General features: G+C 41.5%; 1 long non-coding RNA gene across 2 annotated transcripts in view; it reads right to left on the minus strand.

Annotated features, from left to right (window-relative positions):
- Positions 1-17086, minus strand: part of LOC119127447 — a 188334-nt gene that overhangs the window by 75133 nt on the left and 96115 nt on the right. For both annotated transcript variants that reach the window (XR_005098824.1, XR_005098825.1), the window contains exon 2: positions 1242-1375. This is a non-coding gene — a long non-coding RNA (uncharacterized LOC119127447). The remainder of the gene's footprint in view (positions 1-1241; positions 1376-17086) is intronic.

Here is a 17086-nt window from a genome sequence, read left to right on the forward strand (position 1 = left end):
CCATCTTCCTTCATCGGCAAGGTTTTCCTTCCTATAGCCAGACTGGTGATTCAATAGCACTGCTGTTTGTGCACTACCTCCCACTGGACAATCAAACTGTGTGGCTGAGCGGGTGGGGGATGTAAGGGTTCCATTTTCTATTAGAACAAAACATGCCTGTGGGGCCAGAAGGCGTCAACTGGAAATGCAATCTGGGCCTTTGAGCTGACACCCTGGGTGGGGTAGAGGTGTGGCGGAGGGTGCCGGGGCAACTGTTGTGCGGCGCAACTATGAATGTTATCATTCTCTGGAGATCCCATGCTGTCTCCCCAGGCCCTCTTCCTGCTTCTAACATGGACACTTTGGGGATAAGAGGTCCCAATGGCTGGGGAGGAAGACGGCTCATTCGACCTATACCAAACTCGAGCCTTTCCAAGTCATGATGGATGCACACAATGGACAAAATTCAAATGAATCAAGAAAACAAACCTATGTATACTATATGATGTAGTTGTCAAAAAAGCACAAAGAGAAAAAGAACTACAGACGGCAGGAACATTTACTGATTTACTGTATGTAGGTGGTTGGTCTCTGCAGGGCTGGTGTGAATGCAGATTGGGAGTTCCTGGACATGCATAATTCACCACATGGGAGATAGAGGAGGAGGGTGGGAAGAAAGGGAATAGATAGATGGGTAAGAGAGAGATGGAGGGAGGAATGGAAGGAAGAAGGAAGAGGAAAATGAGCAGTGCGTCTCAGGCAGCGTCAGCGTCTACAGTGAGGAGGTAATTAGGGAGCTGTCACTTGTTCCTGTCAGGCACCACTCCCACCGAAACATCGAATGTGTATGTGCGCGTTCGCTTTAGGTTGTTCTTGTGGGGGCGGATTGAACGCGTGTGAGAGAGAGACAGAGACAGAGAAAGAGACCGAGAGAGAGAGAGAGAGAGAGAGAGAGAGAGAGAGAGAGAGAGAGAGAGAGAGAGAGAGAGAGAGAGAGAGAGAGAGAGAGAGAGAGAGAGAGAGAGAGAGAGAAAGAGAGAGAGAGAATTTGAGTTGTGTGTTGAATTCAAATGCGACGGAGAGAAAAAGCGAGCAGATTCAAAGCATTGGAAATGTCATAATAGTGGATGAATGAGTCAGAAGTACACTGTTGAAAGTGTTAGTGAAGAGGAGATGGAAAGAGGAAAACTCACCATGGGTGTTTGGACAAGATAGACAAGCTATGTTCACAAGATAATAATATTTGAGGGAGAAATACTTACTGCAGCACAGGGGGACTGGTGGTTAACCCGAATGCCTCACAGTCGAGGGGTGCTGGGTTTGAAACTCAGCTCAGGCCCACGTGTGGAGTTTGCAGATACTGTCCCCATGCTCATGTAGGTTTATTCCAGGTTCTCTGTTAGAAAAATATGCATGTAAATTAGTCAAACACAATGCACAATCAAATGTACACTTGCACCCAAATGAGACCTAACTATAAAAAGGGATTTTCTGAGATAAGAAAGTTTACTTTAGATTGACACTGTCAAAGTAAAAGTATTCCCACACTTTACTGGACTCTGCACAACTCCATTTTTGGCAGTAAAATTTAGACAAACAATCGCACTCACACTTTCATCTATGGGTAAATTAAAGTTCAATTAATTACCTAACATGCATGTTGTTGAAATCCCATGCAATCATAGGAAGAACATGTAAACTCCACACACCATTGTTGGAGCTAAGATTCTAACCCAAACCTCACAGTTAAATGTATACATTGTAAAATATAAATAATAAATTGTCAGTTCCATGAAAGTATGTCATGTCAGGATATATCCTAACACCACAACTGTATGATATTTTCTGTTAAACATCATATATGTGTGCATTATTGACACAAGACTTCCAGAAATATTCTCAGCAGTCAGTGTGTCATTCTCAACCCTCGGCACCCTGATTTAAATCTCCAGCCAAAATAACAATACCCTAATGTTTAAACAATCCAGCTGTCAAATCGGTATGGACAACAAGAATATATTTGGCAGCCTCTTAGGACATGGGCGGCATGAGCACACACATTGCAGGTATGACACACACGCAAACACACAATGCATGGGTATTTAAAGCTGTGAATGCCTTTATTATCTGCAAGCCCTCAGGAGACAGTAGCACACCATATGAGTGAATCAGTGTGGGCCCGTCTGTGGAGTTTTCATTGTGACAGCGGCACTCATACCACTCACTGGGTGTTCCAATTAAAAGCCACCCCTGCCAGCAGAGCCTCAGCACTCCAACAATACCCGGCTCTCCCACACGCACTCGTGTACTATGCGTGTGCGCACATACACATGTTGCTGACAGACCACAAACAGGATGCGGCTGACGATGATGGATAACCTGGCTGCTGATGCAGACTTTGGCTAAACAGCTCAGGTCTTCACAAGAGGTTTGTCTACAGGCAGGTGGTGGATTCCTCCTCTCACGTCCTCGAGGTAATTACTTAACATAAATTACAGTGTGACACTAGAAGGAACTATTTTTCGCTCATTGTGATTATGACAACATAAGATTGTAAATTGACCTAAAAGCTCCAGTCAGTACGTAAACATAAATACAAGCCCTTTCCACAAAGATGAGCATGATAACAATTTGTACCATCCTTTATACATTGGCTACAAGATGGCAACTCTGTGTAAACAAGGCAACGTCAGAGTCAGATGTGTCATTTACCCCGAGCTGGCCCAGAAAAGACTCATTAGGGTACTTCAGAAGTATTTGCACTGCAATGCACTGGCATTAAAGACATCACTAGGTCTAATAAATGCATTATTTAAAAGCTATTTACTAATTGATTACAGTCGAGCACCTCATCAATAACAGAAACGGCCCCCTTCAAGTCAAAATACACATGATTTATACATGAAAGGGTTTTAAAGTGAGAAATTATCTGCTAATAACTTATAAATGTTTTAAAGTTTTTTTTTATGTGTATTTGGGAAGCAGTTCAGTAAAGAGTTTAAATGTGCAGAAAAATACACACTCCCGCAGGAAATCAATATCAGTGAAGCAGAAACCCTTCAGTCAAAGTCAACACATCCATGCATGTATTTTTTTGTACAGTCTTCCAGCTTTATGGGGTGCGACAATATTTTATCTGTGGAACATGTTCACCAGTGGAACCTTTTAAAAATACTTTATTTGTGATGCATCTGCCATTAAGGTGGCTGACAAGTTTAATCAAAATCGCAAAGCCAAAAAGCAGTTGTGAAACATTTTTACCAACTCCAAAATATTTGGGAAACCCAATAAAGCAAAAATAAATCACTCAGATTTGGTACATTGCTTTGATGACATTGTAAGCTTTGTGAAAAAATGGTGTTTTACTTTGTGATCAATTAATAAATGCTGAGAGGAAATGTAAAACAACGATCAATATATAGTACAGTAAAAATGCCATTTCTGTGTTTGTCAAGTTGAATGAGAATCAGCCAATCAGAAAGAAAGATGACTGAAGAGGACAAAACAAATAACGATGAATGGAAACATTATGAAGTTCATTGTGATAGTGACTCCAGACATCGATGAGCAACTCGTTGAACCAGGTGGGCAAAGAGCTAGCTTTGCTTCCTCTTCATTTCATAATGTGACTTTTGCAACAATGCAGGACATCAGGTCACATATGATCATGTAAGACTTTTGGTTTGAAAATGAAAATTTAATTGATGTGATGGACAGATCACTAAGTGTGGGATGTCATTGTGAGGTAGAGTTTCGCAAATTCAAAAAATATATAATTGCGTGTGCAGAGCACGTAACATTCCCATTTGGCTCAGAACTAGACAACCACTATCATACCTTCTGCCCGACTTCTGCTATTAAGATTCATGCATGACTCACTGATCCGTTTCTGCAATATTATCCACCACTTCCTTTTCGCACATGACACCCTTCTTACTAACCAGTAATTTGTAATAAAAAGCATCTGAAGTAATTGTGATGTACAAAAATAGCTGGGTTGCAGTGGGAATGAATGATCATAACAGGATGTTAACTGCGATGATATTTTCGAAGAGGGGGGATGAGGATTGTGTTTATGAAGCCTATTCTTAGAGTTGCCTGCACTGAGCTCGTCATGCCACGGGGGGTTGTCACTTTCCAATGAAGAGACAGGCCATGCATATGATGGAATCTCCCAGCAGCTACTGCGATGCCCCATGGAAGCTAATGCTAATCACTGCCACTGGTGTTGCCCCGCACCCCACAGCTGTCTCGCTCGTAGACTGTCAGCTCATGAGCAGGCTCCACGTCACCATGCAGGGAACCAGACACGCTCACACTGCAATAGAATACATGCCGCACTGGGAGGTGGTGGATGGAGAATAATTCTTGTCCAGCTATGATGAAAACACCGTCTGGCATGCTCAATCCTCCCTTTATGTGTGTAGATAGTCAGGTGTGAATGCACAACTTTGTTTCATGCACACGCCTCTGTGTACACAGATGAATGTCCAGGCGCATTTTATGATGACACTAATGTGTGATGCTTCTTTAAATATAGGCCTATCGTTCATCTGCTAATGAGTAGAGGGAGATGAGCCTGTTGAATATGGTTATTTGCTGCTGTATTAACCTTCACAAGATCACTTAGGATGGTGGCGAATGTGTGTATGTTTGCTTTAGCTACACGTGTATTTACTTTGGACCTTGTGTCTTTGTCAGTCTTAATGCTTGGGATTTCTCCTGTGTCACAGGGAAAAAAGATGGATTAGCTTCGTGCTGTCGCGTATTTATTTAGGATGATCCAGTCCTCCACAAATGTCTGAACGGTTGTTTGTATTTGTTTCGCCGCACTAATGTACATCATTGTATAGTCTGCATAACATATTATAGTAAATATTGTAGGAGTGAAGTAAAAAATTGAAGGAGCAAATATTACAATTTAATCAGATGTATTTTAACTGTAATATTCTGTAAAATATGTTAAAATAAAAGTGTTAATTACAGTTTGTTGTAAGCATTAATACTGCTTGTTTTCATCTGATTTAAAATAATTCTCCCCATTTTTAAATTCTCTTTTTTGTATTGTTTCCCCATGTTAATCATTAAGATCACGAAATAAATGAAAATATCAGGCAAAGCTAAACCGATAAACATATTACTTATAACATAAATGTAAAATGTAGTTTTGAAATGTTGATTTAATTTAAGATGCCTGACCCTGCACTTGCCCCGTTGTTAAATCCTGAATTTACTGTAGCTTCATTTTTCATTTTGTTTTCATTGACCATACCCAAGTCTGATTACCTGCATAGCTATTCAATCAAAAAACACACCAAAGTCGACCAAAAGATCTCACAAAGCTGCCACAAAATGTGGCAATCAAAAGAAATTCAAAAAGAGATGAGAAATAAAGTAATGGACTCTCTCAGTCTGGAAAGAGTTACAAAGCTATTCCTAAAGCTTTAGGACGACAACGAACCACAGTGAGAGTCATTATCCACAAATTGAGAAAGCATGGAACAGTGGTGAACCTTCCCAGCCTACAGATATTACCCCAAGATCACTGAAACGACTCATCCAGCATTGTTCCGAGGCAAAAACCAAAAAGGCTGACCAAAAAGAACATAAAAGCTCATCTTTTGCAAAACACGTTTCAATGTTTCTCAAGTGCTTCGACAGAATATTATAGTGGCAAAAGGAAAGCTGTTTTTTTTGTAAGGTATAATATATTTTATCTTATTGAATGATTTTATTCTGACTGAACAGTGTCCTTGTATTTCTTGAAAGCTGCTTTATGAATGCAATTTCTTCTTATTATCATTATTATTATCACTATCATTATCATCATTATTATTATTATTATTATTATTAAAATAATGTGTCTTGTTACACCTGGCATAAATGTAACACAGCATTTCAGAAAGATAACATCAACAAGATGGTGATGGTCATCCATCCACTCAATTCTTTTCGTCCACTTCTTCTACAACAAGGTCATAAGTGAGGCATGGTGTGACTGGTTAAACAAACTATTCAAAGTCTTATGGACAATTTACAGCAGTCAATTGACCTGGCATTCATGTTTTGGGAATGAGGGAGGAAGCTGAAGTCACACAGGCACACGGAGAGTACGCAAACCCCAGACGAAAAAGTCCAAGCCAAGATTCAAACCATTCAGAGCAATTCAGAAGCTCTAGAGCTGCAACCTTAAAAGATAGCACAAAAACAGTGTCGATCAAAACTGTGTTCCAGACAAACATGTAGGATACACTTGGAATGAGTGAATTTGTCAAGTTACGATCCCCTAATCCTCTCATGCAAGAGCCCAAAGCCATATTTAGCCCCCTCTCTTCTCTCCTTTACCACTACTAAGTCCTCCTAATATTCCTATTGGCACATATTAAAGCGGAGGCTGAAAAATGGAGGCTTGCCATGCAGCCAAAAGTAGCATTAGTCATTGGGGTCATGCTTCACTGCGCAAAACACAATCGCTCATTCATCATATTAACTGCCACCCAATGACAATTACAATTGAGATGGCAAGGAATAGAAGAGAGCTATTTAATTTAACATCCAATTATTACAAGTTAGCACCCCTTGATCAATGTGATAAAATTCATAGTCAACGTTGCATGTGACACAAGAGCTGGCGCCCTGCATCCATTTGGGGGAGGTGGGGGGGCTACTGAGTATGTAGATTGTAGGAGGGGATCCCAAATCTTTTCCTATGAGTCACTCGACACCTTCACATTTTATTGCTGCGAGAAGGGTGTATTACAAAATAACAACAGGCTTTATTAGTTAGTGCCTTCGCTGCGTTTCCAGCTGCATCAGTGTGTGGCTACATCATCCTCTAAAGGTTAAACAGACTACAAGCTCATGATATGCGGCCTGTCATTTTGAAGGCGGCAAAGACTTTCACATCCACGGTAGATCAATTCACAACAGGCCTGCCACGGCGTCTCAGCATCCATGCTATTGATTATCAGTGCCACAACAATAAACCAATATGACATGTAGCCAAGTTTGTTGCGCCACAGGAAAATTAGTCATAAAACCGATGCCAGGGCCGATTAATTGCGCTGTTTACAAGGTAGGGGAGCTGAAGATTATTTCCACTGCGAAAAAACTTTGGCGCAGGCATGCATATAGCTACATTGAATTAAAGAGGGGGACATATTTTAGGAGGATCATCTTTACACTAACTACTGTAGATAATGAGGCAAATTACGGCGATGATGACGATCAGGGCTGCAATAATCATGAAGATGAGGAGGAAGTGTAGGATCATTTTCTTTTGTTCAGCAGAAAAAAAAATGGGATGGGAGCCAAATTCCAGCAAAGTTTATTCTCTTGCATTAACTGGAGGATATGACTTAATAAGCCTCTGTGAATATAAACTAAAACAAACATGCGCTCGTGAGGCAGAGCATAGCAAAGGAGTGAAATCCACTTAGTAATTAACTAAATCTGCATATCACCATTAGCCACTATTAGCATAGTCTGTTAATGTTCAAGACAAAATTCTATTCAGCGTGATCTGAGGTTGGAGTCATAGTGGAATAATCAAAAGGAGGCCTTAAAGCGGTTAAATCCTAATTCAAATATATATGCTAATTCATCTGGATTAATATATAATCTATGTAAATTAGGAATCTCTTTTTAGAGTTGCGTCTGTTGTTGTTTTTTTCCTTTTATGGATGGTTGCCGGAGATTCGCAGCAGTGAGATCATCGCGATGGTAAATGTTCAGATTTCTCTTACCGCAACCACAAATTCTTATGTCTTGTTTGTCCTGTTCTTTTTAATGATCTTCTTTACAAATCTTCTTTTCCTTTCCTTTGACTATGATTTTTATCTCTGCACACTAAACTCAGAGGCCTTTCACATTGCAATCGACCCTAAAAATAACAACCTTTTTCTCTTTTTATTTTCTTTCTAGAATGCAGCCAGACGCTCTTTGCACGGACAAACTGGAGGTCACTCCATTATCTCACACACAAGTACATGGTGCTTTCTGGCTTTTCATCGTCACACAAACCTCACCTTCCCTATCCTTGGATCTTCAAAAATATTTTGTATTACAGGGATTTTGAGAGGCTAAATTCCCCATAAAAACATAAATGCATTTATGGCATTTTATTAACACTTACCCTTACAGTGTCGGTCATAACTCTTGACTTTTTTCCCCCCTCCTCTGTGAAGTTATTTGCTGTCTTCATTTAGTTGATGGCTAGAGTGCACATATTGTAGTGCATGTTGCAAATCCACTGATCCATTTACACTTATTAAGAAGATAAATCGATCTCCCGTGTGGACATACATTACTTTATTGCCACGTTCCACTGCCTAGCATGCTTTAATTTCCATATGGCTGTGGCACTTAATTCCCTATTGGCAATAATGTGATTCTTCCCCAGAAAAGATGAAAGATCAATATCCTCTCAGGCTTGTGAGTTGAGGGGAAAAAAGGCCATCTACTTCAACCCTGTTGATATATGTCACCGTAGGATGGTATGGGGATAATGAAATAGTTGAAACGTACATTTTATGCGTCAATGAGTTAGTTTCTATTAGATTTCCACCGTATTCCCTACAGGCCAGTGTCAAAGCTAAACTATTAGTGCCTTCAGTGGGTGACATTAACCTTTCTACACAGACTTACCAATATCTCATCACAGCCCTTCGTCTTGCTGACCTGCACATCTAAGTATTGCTTCTTACGAGGATGGCCATCTCCAAGGCCTTTTAAATATATACATGGATTAGAAAAACCATCAAAGACAAAGTCCATCATTGGATGCATTTTGTGCCAAACTAGCTATCTCATTAATGACAACCGTTATCCGTCCTGTCTCCAAGGCAGCAGGGAAGCCGGGGTGCTTTTGGGCTTTTGGATGCCTGCATTTGAAAGTCCAAAAAGAGAAAAAACCTTCGATTGACTTCAACAAATAAAACACACCAAAGAGAACATCACTGGCCCCAGTGAATCTGAAACAAAACCAAAGAAGAAAAAAACAGCCCTAATTGTCTATTTTGTATGTACAAGTATTGAAGTTATTTTGTGGTTTATCTGTTTTTAATGTGTTTTGTTCATTGTGCCATCATTACTATTGTGTGGGTGTACTTTACATGCCAGTCGAATCTTCATGTTGTTTATGTCAGGAGGTTGATTGTTATGGTGGTGCCCGTGGCTGCAGGCCTCCCTAATGAAGGTGTGCGTAATAAAATCAGTGCAGCGGTGTCCTCGTCTGCGTCCCGCCTCTCTCAAACTCCATCTGATTGAAAATGGAACAGCTGTGATGATTTAATTTACATGTTAATAACCAACGGGCCTCCAGAAAATCGTCCAATAAATGCCTTTTTATTACCGGCTGTATCTCCTGCGACGCAGGGGAATGAGTGTGTGAGGGTGTTAGTGTGGGGTGTGAAGAAGAGGTGTGAAGGGGGGGGGGGGGGGGGGGGGTTATTAATTAATTGTTTTAAGCGATTCTATTAAAACAAAAAATTATCTGCATGCTGATGGTGTGCTATGGACTAGTTGGCAGACTGGCAAGTATTAGATGATGTGGGGGTGCAACAGTGATTTGGAGGTAGTATTTGGGTTAGGGTCTTTCCTTCTCTACCTCAAATTGCGCTTATCTATGAGCTCTTACTCGCCTGGCATTTTTTCGATATCCTTTTGTTTTGGTTGGGATGTGCGATGAATAAATGGAATTGTGTGAGCATGTTTGTTCCATTAAACACTTTTGTGTTTGTAGTTTCTCACAGCAGGATGCTTTTTTTCTTCTGATGCTTTGCCTGATGACACAATAAGTTGGAACTGGAATTGTTTAACGGCGAGTTATTAGCATCAGCAAGCTCATTTTTTTTATTATGATCGTCATCATCATGATGGCTGGCTTTACTACCCTCTTCATCTGGGAGCTCAGAGTTCAATCATTCAGTTCCTGCCATGTAGTTGTTTATGGAGCTGCAATATTTGGTGGGAACGAAGACTTGGACCACGACACGGGGTTGGTGCCACGTTTTAATTCTTTTGTATTTTTGTCAGTGAAACACGGCAGTTTGGGTTTTAAGGGTGTAATTAAACACATGTGAACTATGTTGCTGTGTAAAATAGTACCCAGTTGCTTCGCTGAGTTTTGCGTAAACAACTTCATAGTAACGCCAAAGCAAAACATGTCAGACGTATTTTATTGTCCTTCAGTGCATCACATGCTTCAACCTCAGAGGAGAATTGTAGAAGTTGATCCTCTTGTGTGCTTGTCGTCTGTGATTTAAACTTAACTACCCTCCCCAGTCTTCATCCTACCTTCCACTCTAAAAACCACCCAGGGTAGGGATTCCTCCTCAACCATAGAGAATGGTGAGAGAAATAAGGGCTGAGCTCAGGCTTCTTGTGCTCATCTTTCCCACCCCTTTTCATTCTCTGCATCTTTTCTCCTCCTCCTCCTTCACCTCCCCGTTCCCCCCCCCATGTATCCTCGTCCTCAGAGAGGTGGCCCTGCCACCACGGCCATTCATGTCATTGTCAGCAAAGCCACATGGCCGCGTCTCCTTACTTCTCTTGGGACATGGGAGGAGGGCAGAGAGACAGGGCTCACACTGGGTGGGAAGAGCAATTAAAGAATAGAGGCAAACATATAAAGGGAAAGAACAAAAGGTAAATGAACAAAAGGAATAACAGATTAGGAAGGGAGGCGAGAAGGAGAAAGTTTAAGGTCCGTGGAACTCATTAGGGAATATTCCCAAGAAGTATTCAGAGGTACCCAGCAGCTCAGCGCTGGGATCTTTTAATGATCCAAATACCTGCGAGCTGTTCTACTACCAAACACGTTGAATGCTGCAGGGGAAAAGATACGCGGCAAACATTTTCATCCTTTTGCTCTGCTACCTTGTGCTGTAAGTTGGAATTTCATCCAGCATCCTTGTCAGCGCTTTGATCAGCAGGTGTTCATTTTATTGACTTGGCTTACTGCTGGTGTGTGACATTAGACAACACAAGTTGACTGGGGTCCTTCCTGCCCTGAGAGATTTGACGCAGTCAGAGGCGCAATGCATTTTGGTGCCCTAAGGCCTTGTCACGCCATGAAGGCAAGTCAACTCACAAACAACACCTAAAGCTGTTTACCTTTCAGTGGTAAAAGCAAAGAGATCTGACTGTGACATTGCATAAAGACTGAGATACATAACCAAATTCATGCAAATAGAATATTGTTTTGTGGGCTGTAAAAAAAAAAAAACATTCCCGAGCTATGTCATGTTCGCAGTTGGGACTGCCAGGGGGAGCGGGGATGCCGACATATATTGTGAAGAAGAAGACAAGGTGGAGAGAGAAGGCAGGTAAACAGAAAGATCGTGCCTACGTGTCACACATTGCAATACAGACCCCGGAAAAGTTCTGGGGTGGTTCCAGGGAAGAGCCAACTTTGGAGCGGTAAAAGGCCACTGTAACCGGACAATGATGGGAGCTCAGCCTCTGTTGATGGGGAGGGGCCGAGGCCATTGTGGGAAGGGTGTGGAGTGGCTCTTAATGCCAGTCATCTTTGTGTAGTATTTGCATGGGCTGCCAATCACCCAAGAAAGGAATGCGGTCGGGTCAGAAAGGTCAGGCAGGCGGAGTCGGGCTTGAGAGTGAACACAGCAAGTCCTGACGCATCACCGATGATACGCTGGCGTATGTTACTGCTGGTGGGAGCCTCGCGTACACCACGACCAAGGCAGGGTGATTTATTGGCCACAACATTAGGTAACTTGAACAATCGAAAACAGATCAAGATAAAGCGTTGGCAGACTATGAATTTGAACTGGTTTGAATTAAAATCGCACTTTTTTGAGCACAAACCTTTACCAAGATTGATGTGTTCGGGGGGAAACAAAAATCAAAAATTGCACTTGGCTGACATTTTTTATCCTGGGGCAGGAGGAATGCTTCCATCAATACTTAAATGGCAAAAGATTAGTTTACATTCTAATTGTTGGTAACACAGACAATGGCACACACTAAACTAAAATATGTTTGCTGCATGCCTGGGTAACTTTGCCATTCAAAACTGCTTTGATAGCCTTATTGTACTTTCATATTCATATATTCATATGTGCAGTAGCTCAGTGATTATCAAAGTGCGGTAAGAGTACCACTTGTGCTACGCAGACTGTCTCTAATAATGACAAATAATCACCTATTCAGATATAAATTAAATTTACAACAATTAAAACATGCAGTACAATCAGACACACCCATAGAAATGGCAAATGGGGCTTTGTTGTCATTCAGACTACTTGGAACTGTTTCAATAACACTGTCAACCTTTTCAACCACGATTTACTCCAGCAGGGCCTTAACGGGTCTTACTCCTGACTATAAGCAGTTCAGCCAAATAGATTGGAGAGAAAGGAAATTGTTTGTGCCATGGGCTTTGTTGACAGGAGGCACCAGCAACTCGGTATTAGCAAAGGATAAAAGTAATGGGATTTTTAGTCGTGAGGTAGTGTGTCACCATGTGCTGTTGATGGGTGATGGGGGGGATGGAAATCAGTGCCAAGCTGATGAGTATCTGCGGGAGCAGAGAGACAGAGTAATGCAGCTGGCAACAGCCTGGCTCACACAAATGCCCTTTTTTCAGCTGCACTGTCACATCACCTGCTGTTCTTTATGTTAACTTGTGTAGAGTCAACTAATTTAACATCAACGCAGTCATCGTCTTTGTCGCTATTTACTAGCACTAAATGTTGTGTGAATGTTCTCACCCCTAAATCCCGCTCATCGCTCAACCACGCCCACCCCAAGATTCAGCAAATAGCAAACATCTCCCTGCCAACCTCCTTCTTTGCATAGGGAGAAACTTTATTTCAATCCAGTCTGATATGTTCTGGATTCAAACTGCTTATCTGCTATCAACATTGTTTGTTCCCAGAGTAAGTCAGAATCCAATGAAGCTCAGGAAGCTTGTTGTATCCCTGTGATTACAAGTGACAGAAAGTCGGCTAAAGAAATGAGAAGAAATAAGGATAGAGCTACTAACCTAGTTAGTCCATGAACAAGGCAGTGTCTCCAGTTATCACTGCATACTGATATTAAACTACTATAGGCACTGTTGATGAACGACATCATACTGTATAGTCTTGACTTCTTTCTCTTAGACAATACATGCTGATCTAAAACACAACTGATTCGTGAAGCAAATTCGAAGCTTCATTTTCCCAGCACTACATGGTGACAATTCAGTTGACATTAGTCTCCAGCATACCATATTTGTACTAATAAATGACTCCCTGAAAATAGATGTCTTCTTTCAAGAATACTCATGCGTGTATTCCATATGTTTATTCAAACAATGTAACAGCTTGAGGATGACACTGAAATCAGTCAGGCAGTTGTTCCACTCTTGTGGCCTGAGTGAAGTGAACAGACAAAAGAGCGCAAAGGTTGCAGTCTCGGCCGGCATTTTATGCCACTGACAGAACTGTGCATCGTGCCCTGCAGCTATCTGGTGAAAGTTGTTCATGTGTTCAGACCGTTGCAGTTCAACCCTGCAAAGGCAGTGTCTGTTCATGTGTGAAGAACTACAGCTGAACAGCAGGTGGAGGTATGGCCTGTTTCCCCTCTTCGTAGTGCTGCTACTGCTAAAGCATTTGAAATCAACGTGACATTAATGGGAGTGATACCTTGGCCAAAAACAGAATGTGCAGCATTAATGAATGAGCGATAACTCTGGATATTTACGCTGAAGTTTGTACGTGTGCTACTGAAAGTTAAATAAACAAACACTGCAATTACTTAAGTAATCATCTTACCTCATATTAAATCAAACATCTTAATGTCTCCTGTTTAGTTTTTGGTGACATAAGTTTAACCCTCCCTCCAAGAGCCCGTGTTGCTACTGCGCATTTTTTTTTTTTTTTTTTTGCCAACCACAAAGTGGAAACGTTGGCTCCCTCCTGCTTCAAAATGTCATCCTTTTTAAATCAAACCGACAAAACAACCCTGAACCCTTGCGCTTGAAAAATATACAGACATGTTATCCTTTACATTGAAAAATACACACCCTATCAGCGAATGTTTGGAAAGAGAGGTGAGCAAAGGAGGAAAAAAAAGAAAGGGAGCAGACTGTCTCTTATTGACTCAGCGGGCGCTGCGCCACGCAATTAGTCCCAACTACGAGGAGAGGGAGAGGTGGGGGGGGAGAGTGAGATAACCCAAAAAATAAAAAGCTGTCTGTGGAAAATTTGGAGCACTTCCCAAAATACACAAACTTTCCCGACGAGCACATTTCTTAGGTATGTTGTAATCTCATATGGCTGGCCTTTTTGGAGCCCCTCTGCGAGACTTCTCTCCACTCAGCTTTCCAATCTCCCCAGACCTCACCAGTCTACTCAAGTCTGGCCTAGTCTCAGGCCCCCAGCCCTTGCCTCCACAAAATCCCCTTCCAAAACCCACTGTCCACACATGGCAGTCATTAAGCAACGCTCATACAGAGCAACATTATACCACCAATTGCAGCCTTGCATGAAATTTTGATCACTTAAAACTATCTTAAAGAGGCAGCCTCCACTTTTCTACTCAAGAACTTTGTCTCGCTTGTTGAGAATCGGAATCAACTTCTTCTTCCACACCTGCACTGCTTCATTGTGCTGGGAAAACAAAAGTAAATGGCAGCACTCTTAATAAGCATTCTTGAAATAAATCCCACAGTGAAAGAAAATATGACATGCTTGATTGAGAATGTGGCCAGGCAATTTATTGGTTGGTAGAAACAGTTATGTATTCTACGGCTTGTTTCTACTAGTGCGTGCGTGACATGTGGAACTCCTGTAGCTAGTTAAACTAACACGACGGAGTGACCAAAGATTAAAGAAAAGGGGCGGGGTTAAAGCATCTGAATCCAGGCTACCGAAGATGGTGTGAAGTGGAGAGCAAAAGGTAAAAAAGACGCCCCACTGAGCTCACTCATAAAAAATGATGAAGGCACCTCAAGCGGTGGCATGCCTACTTTTTTGCCACTCACCTCCCACTACCGGCTAATTAGCAAGGCTTTTGCTTTAACGGCTGACTTGAAAGTCATAAAATTAACACATTTTGCAAATCAGCAGAACCAAGCTCAAAACGTGGTGAGAGTTTAACAAGCTCCTCCTGGGAGAACCGTTTGTTTCACGTAGAGGAAAGCATGCGTCGTCTCAACAGGCTGCTGATTGCCGTTTGCAGGACGGGGGGTTGGGGGGGGGAGAGGATATGCTTGGTTATGAGGGAAGACAAAAAGTGTGGCAAAGGAAAGGAAAGATTAGTGTTCCACGTGGAGCTGTTTATCCTAAGGAGCACAGGGAGCGGAGATAAAGCTCTGAAGGGCCCCACGCGGCCCCTCAGACAGACCCTGTGCCAAGGGAACTGCAATTCCCTGCCTTGTGCCCACCAGATGAATAGGATTTAAGCTAAGTAGAAGATTTTGCTGCTCTCGTTTCCTTCCATTCATTCTCTATCAAATAACCATTTCACAGTCAACCAACACTGTCAGATGGGCTTGAGAGAAAAAAAAAAAGCTCATCTAGCATATTTGAAAAGACATTAAATAGAAAATATAGTTCTAATGCAAGCGGTGAGAATATAATTATGTTTTCTTTTTTTAACGTCACTGTAGTGGAATCAAAATTCATCCACATCTAATTACCACGCTAAATAGGCCTGAGGATTTGACAAAAAATTTAAAAAAATGTTTTTGTCTTTATGTCGCAGTACACATGGGCATCACAGGAAGGGAATTAAAAATGATAAATAAGTACAGTGACATTTAATCATCGCATATTTACATTAAAATTAACATAAGTCTTATCTGTCTTTAACCTGCTTGCAGAAGATTGGACCACAGCCCTCAGTATTGAATCAAATATTCAGCCGTTACTTGGCCTGTTCAATTTTCCCCACTTTTTTTTTTTCATTTTTCTTGTGCAGCTGCATATTAAAAGGCAAGACGTCGTTTGGAATGCTGGTTTCTATTTTTGAAATGTTCTGAAACGATGTTTGCATACATTTGCATAGCCAAGTGCAAATTGAGCCATGAATATGCAAATGCAGAGATGATGTCTGTGGCAGCCTCCGCTCTGCCAGGTTTACAGAACAACTCACATGCACACACACACACATACGCACGCACGCACACACACACACATGCACGCACACACACACACATGCATGCACGCACACACGCGCATATAGATTCTCACCCTGTCCATCCATATTATGCTTGTAAGGGTTAACGCATTCAAAATATGATTCCATTTTTTTTTTCTTTTTCTTGACGGTGTTTTCTCTTGCCTTCCATTGCCTCATCAATTTGTGAGATGAGCTGCGTTGTCGCAGAAAGGTCCTCCAACTGATGTCGGGCCCAGACACCAGCTCATGCTCTGTTCAGCTGACCCCTCAAAATAAAGTCTGACTTAATTTGTTTACTATAGCGTGGACACTCACTCTGGCTCCCACCCGTATCCCCTCCCATCCCTCACTCTCCTTCTTTTAACCTCCAAGCCATTAAAAGCATTTGACGTGTGAGTTTTAAATAGGATTGTTGTGAGCATTAAGTCAGTTTCATGCGCTGGGGCGTGTGCAGGCAGTAATAAAGGGAAAAGCATAATACTTCATACTGTAAGTCATATTGGCCCTGCAAGTCCGATAGAGTTGTTGATCTTGAAGCACTTTATTTGCTGCCAAAAGTATTTACACTTATTGCTTTTTACAACGCCGACGCCATCATTCATCTTCAAGCTGGCAGGTAATATTTAATCATGCATTACTGCACTAGGCAATATGTTCAATATTATTAACATCATCAGTGATTAGACTAACTAATTTGCTCATTTAGAACCTTTTCCTGCAAAATTATACACTCGTGTGTACTTTTAATGAAACATTTCCTTCACACGGTTGGATTCTCATAGGTGGACCACTGATTAGATTCGACATTTGTCGTCTTATGTATACTGTACTGCACTTAATGGCTTCAATGGCAGTTTCAAGATCATCGTTGCTATGTCTACAGTCTCTATTGGATCAAATCGCAAACAACAGGTCAATTAGAATGGGAGAGAACATGCATTTAAATTTTTAATTAACACCATTAAGGACAAACAAA

This window comes from Syngnathus acus, chromosome 9 (genome assembly GCF_901709675.1).
Source record: "Syngnathus acus chromosome 9, fSynAcu1.2, whole genome shotgun sequence".
In the NCBI taxonomy this organism is placed as follows: domain Eukaryota; kingdom Metazoa; phylum Chordata; class Actinopteri; order Syngnathiformes; family Syngnathidae; genus Syngnathus; species Syngnathus acus.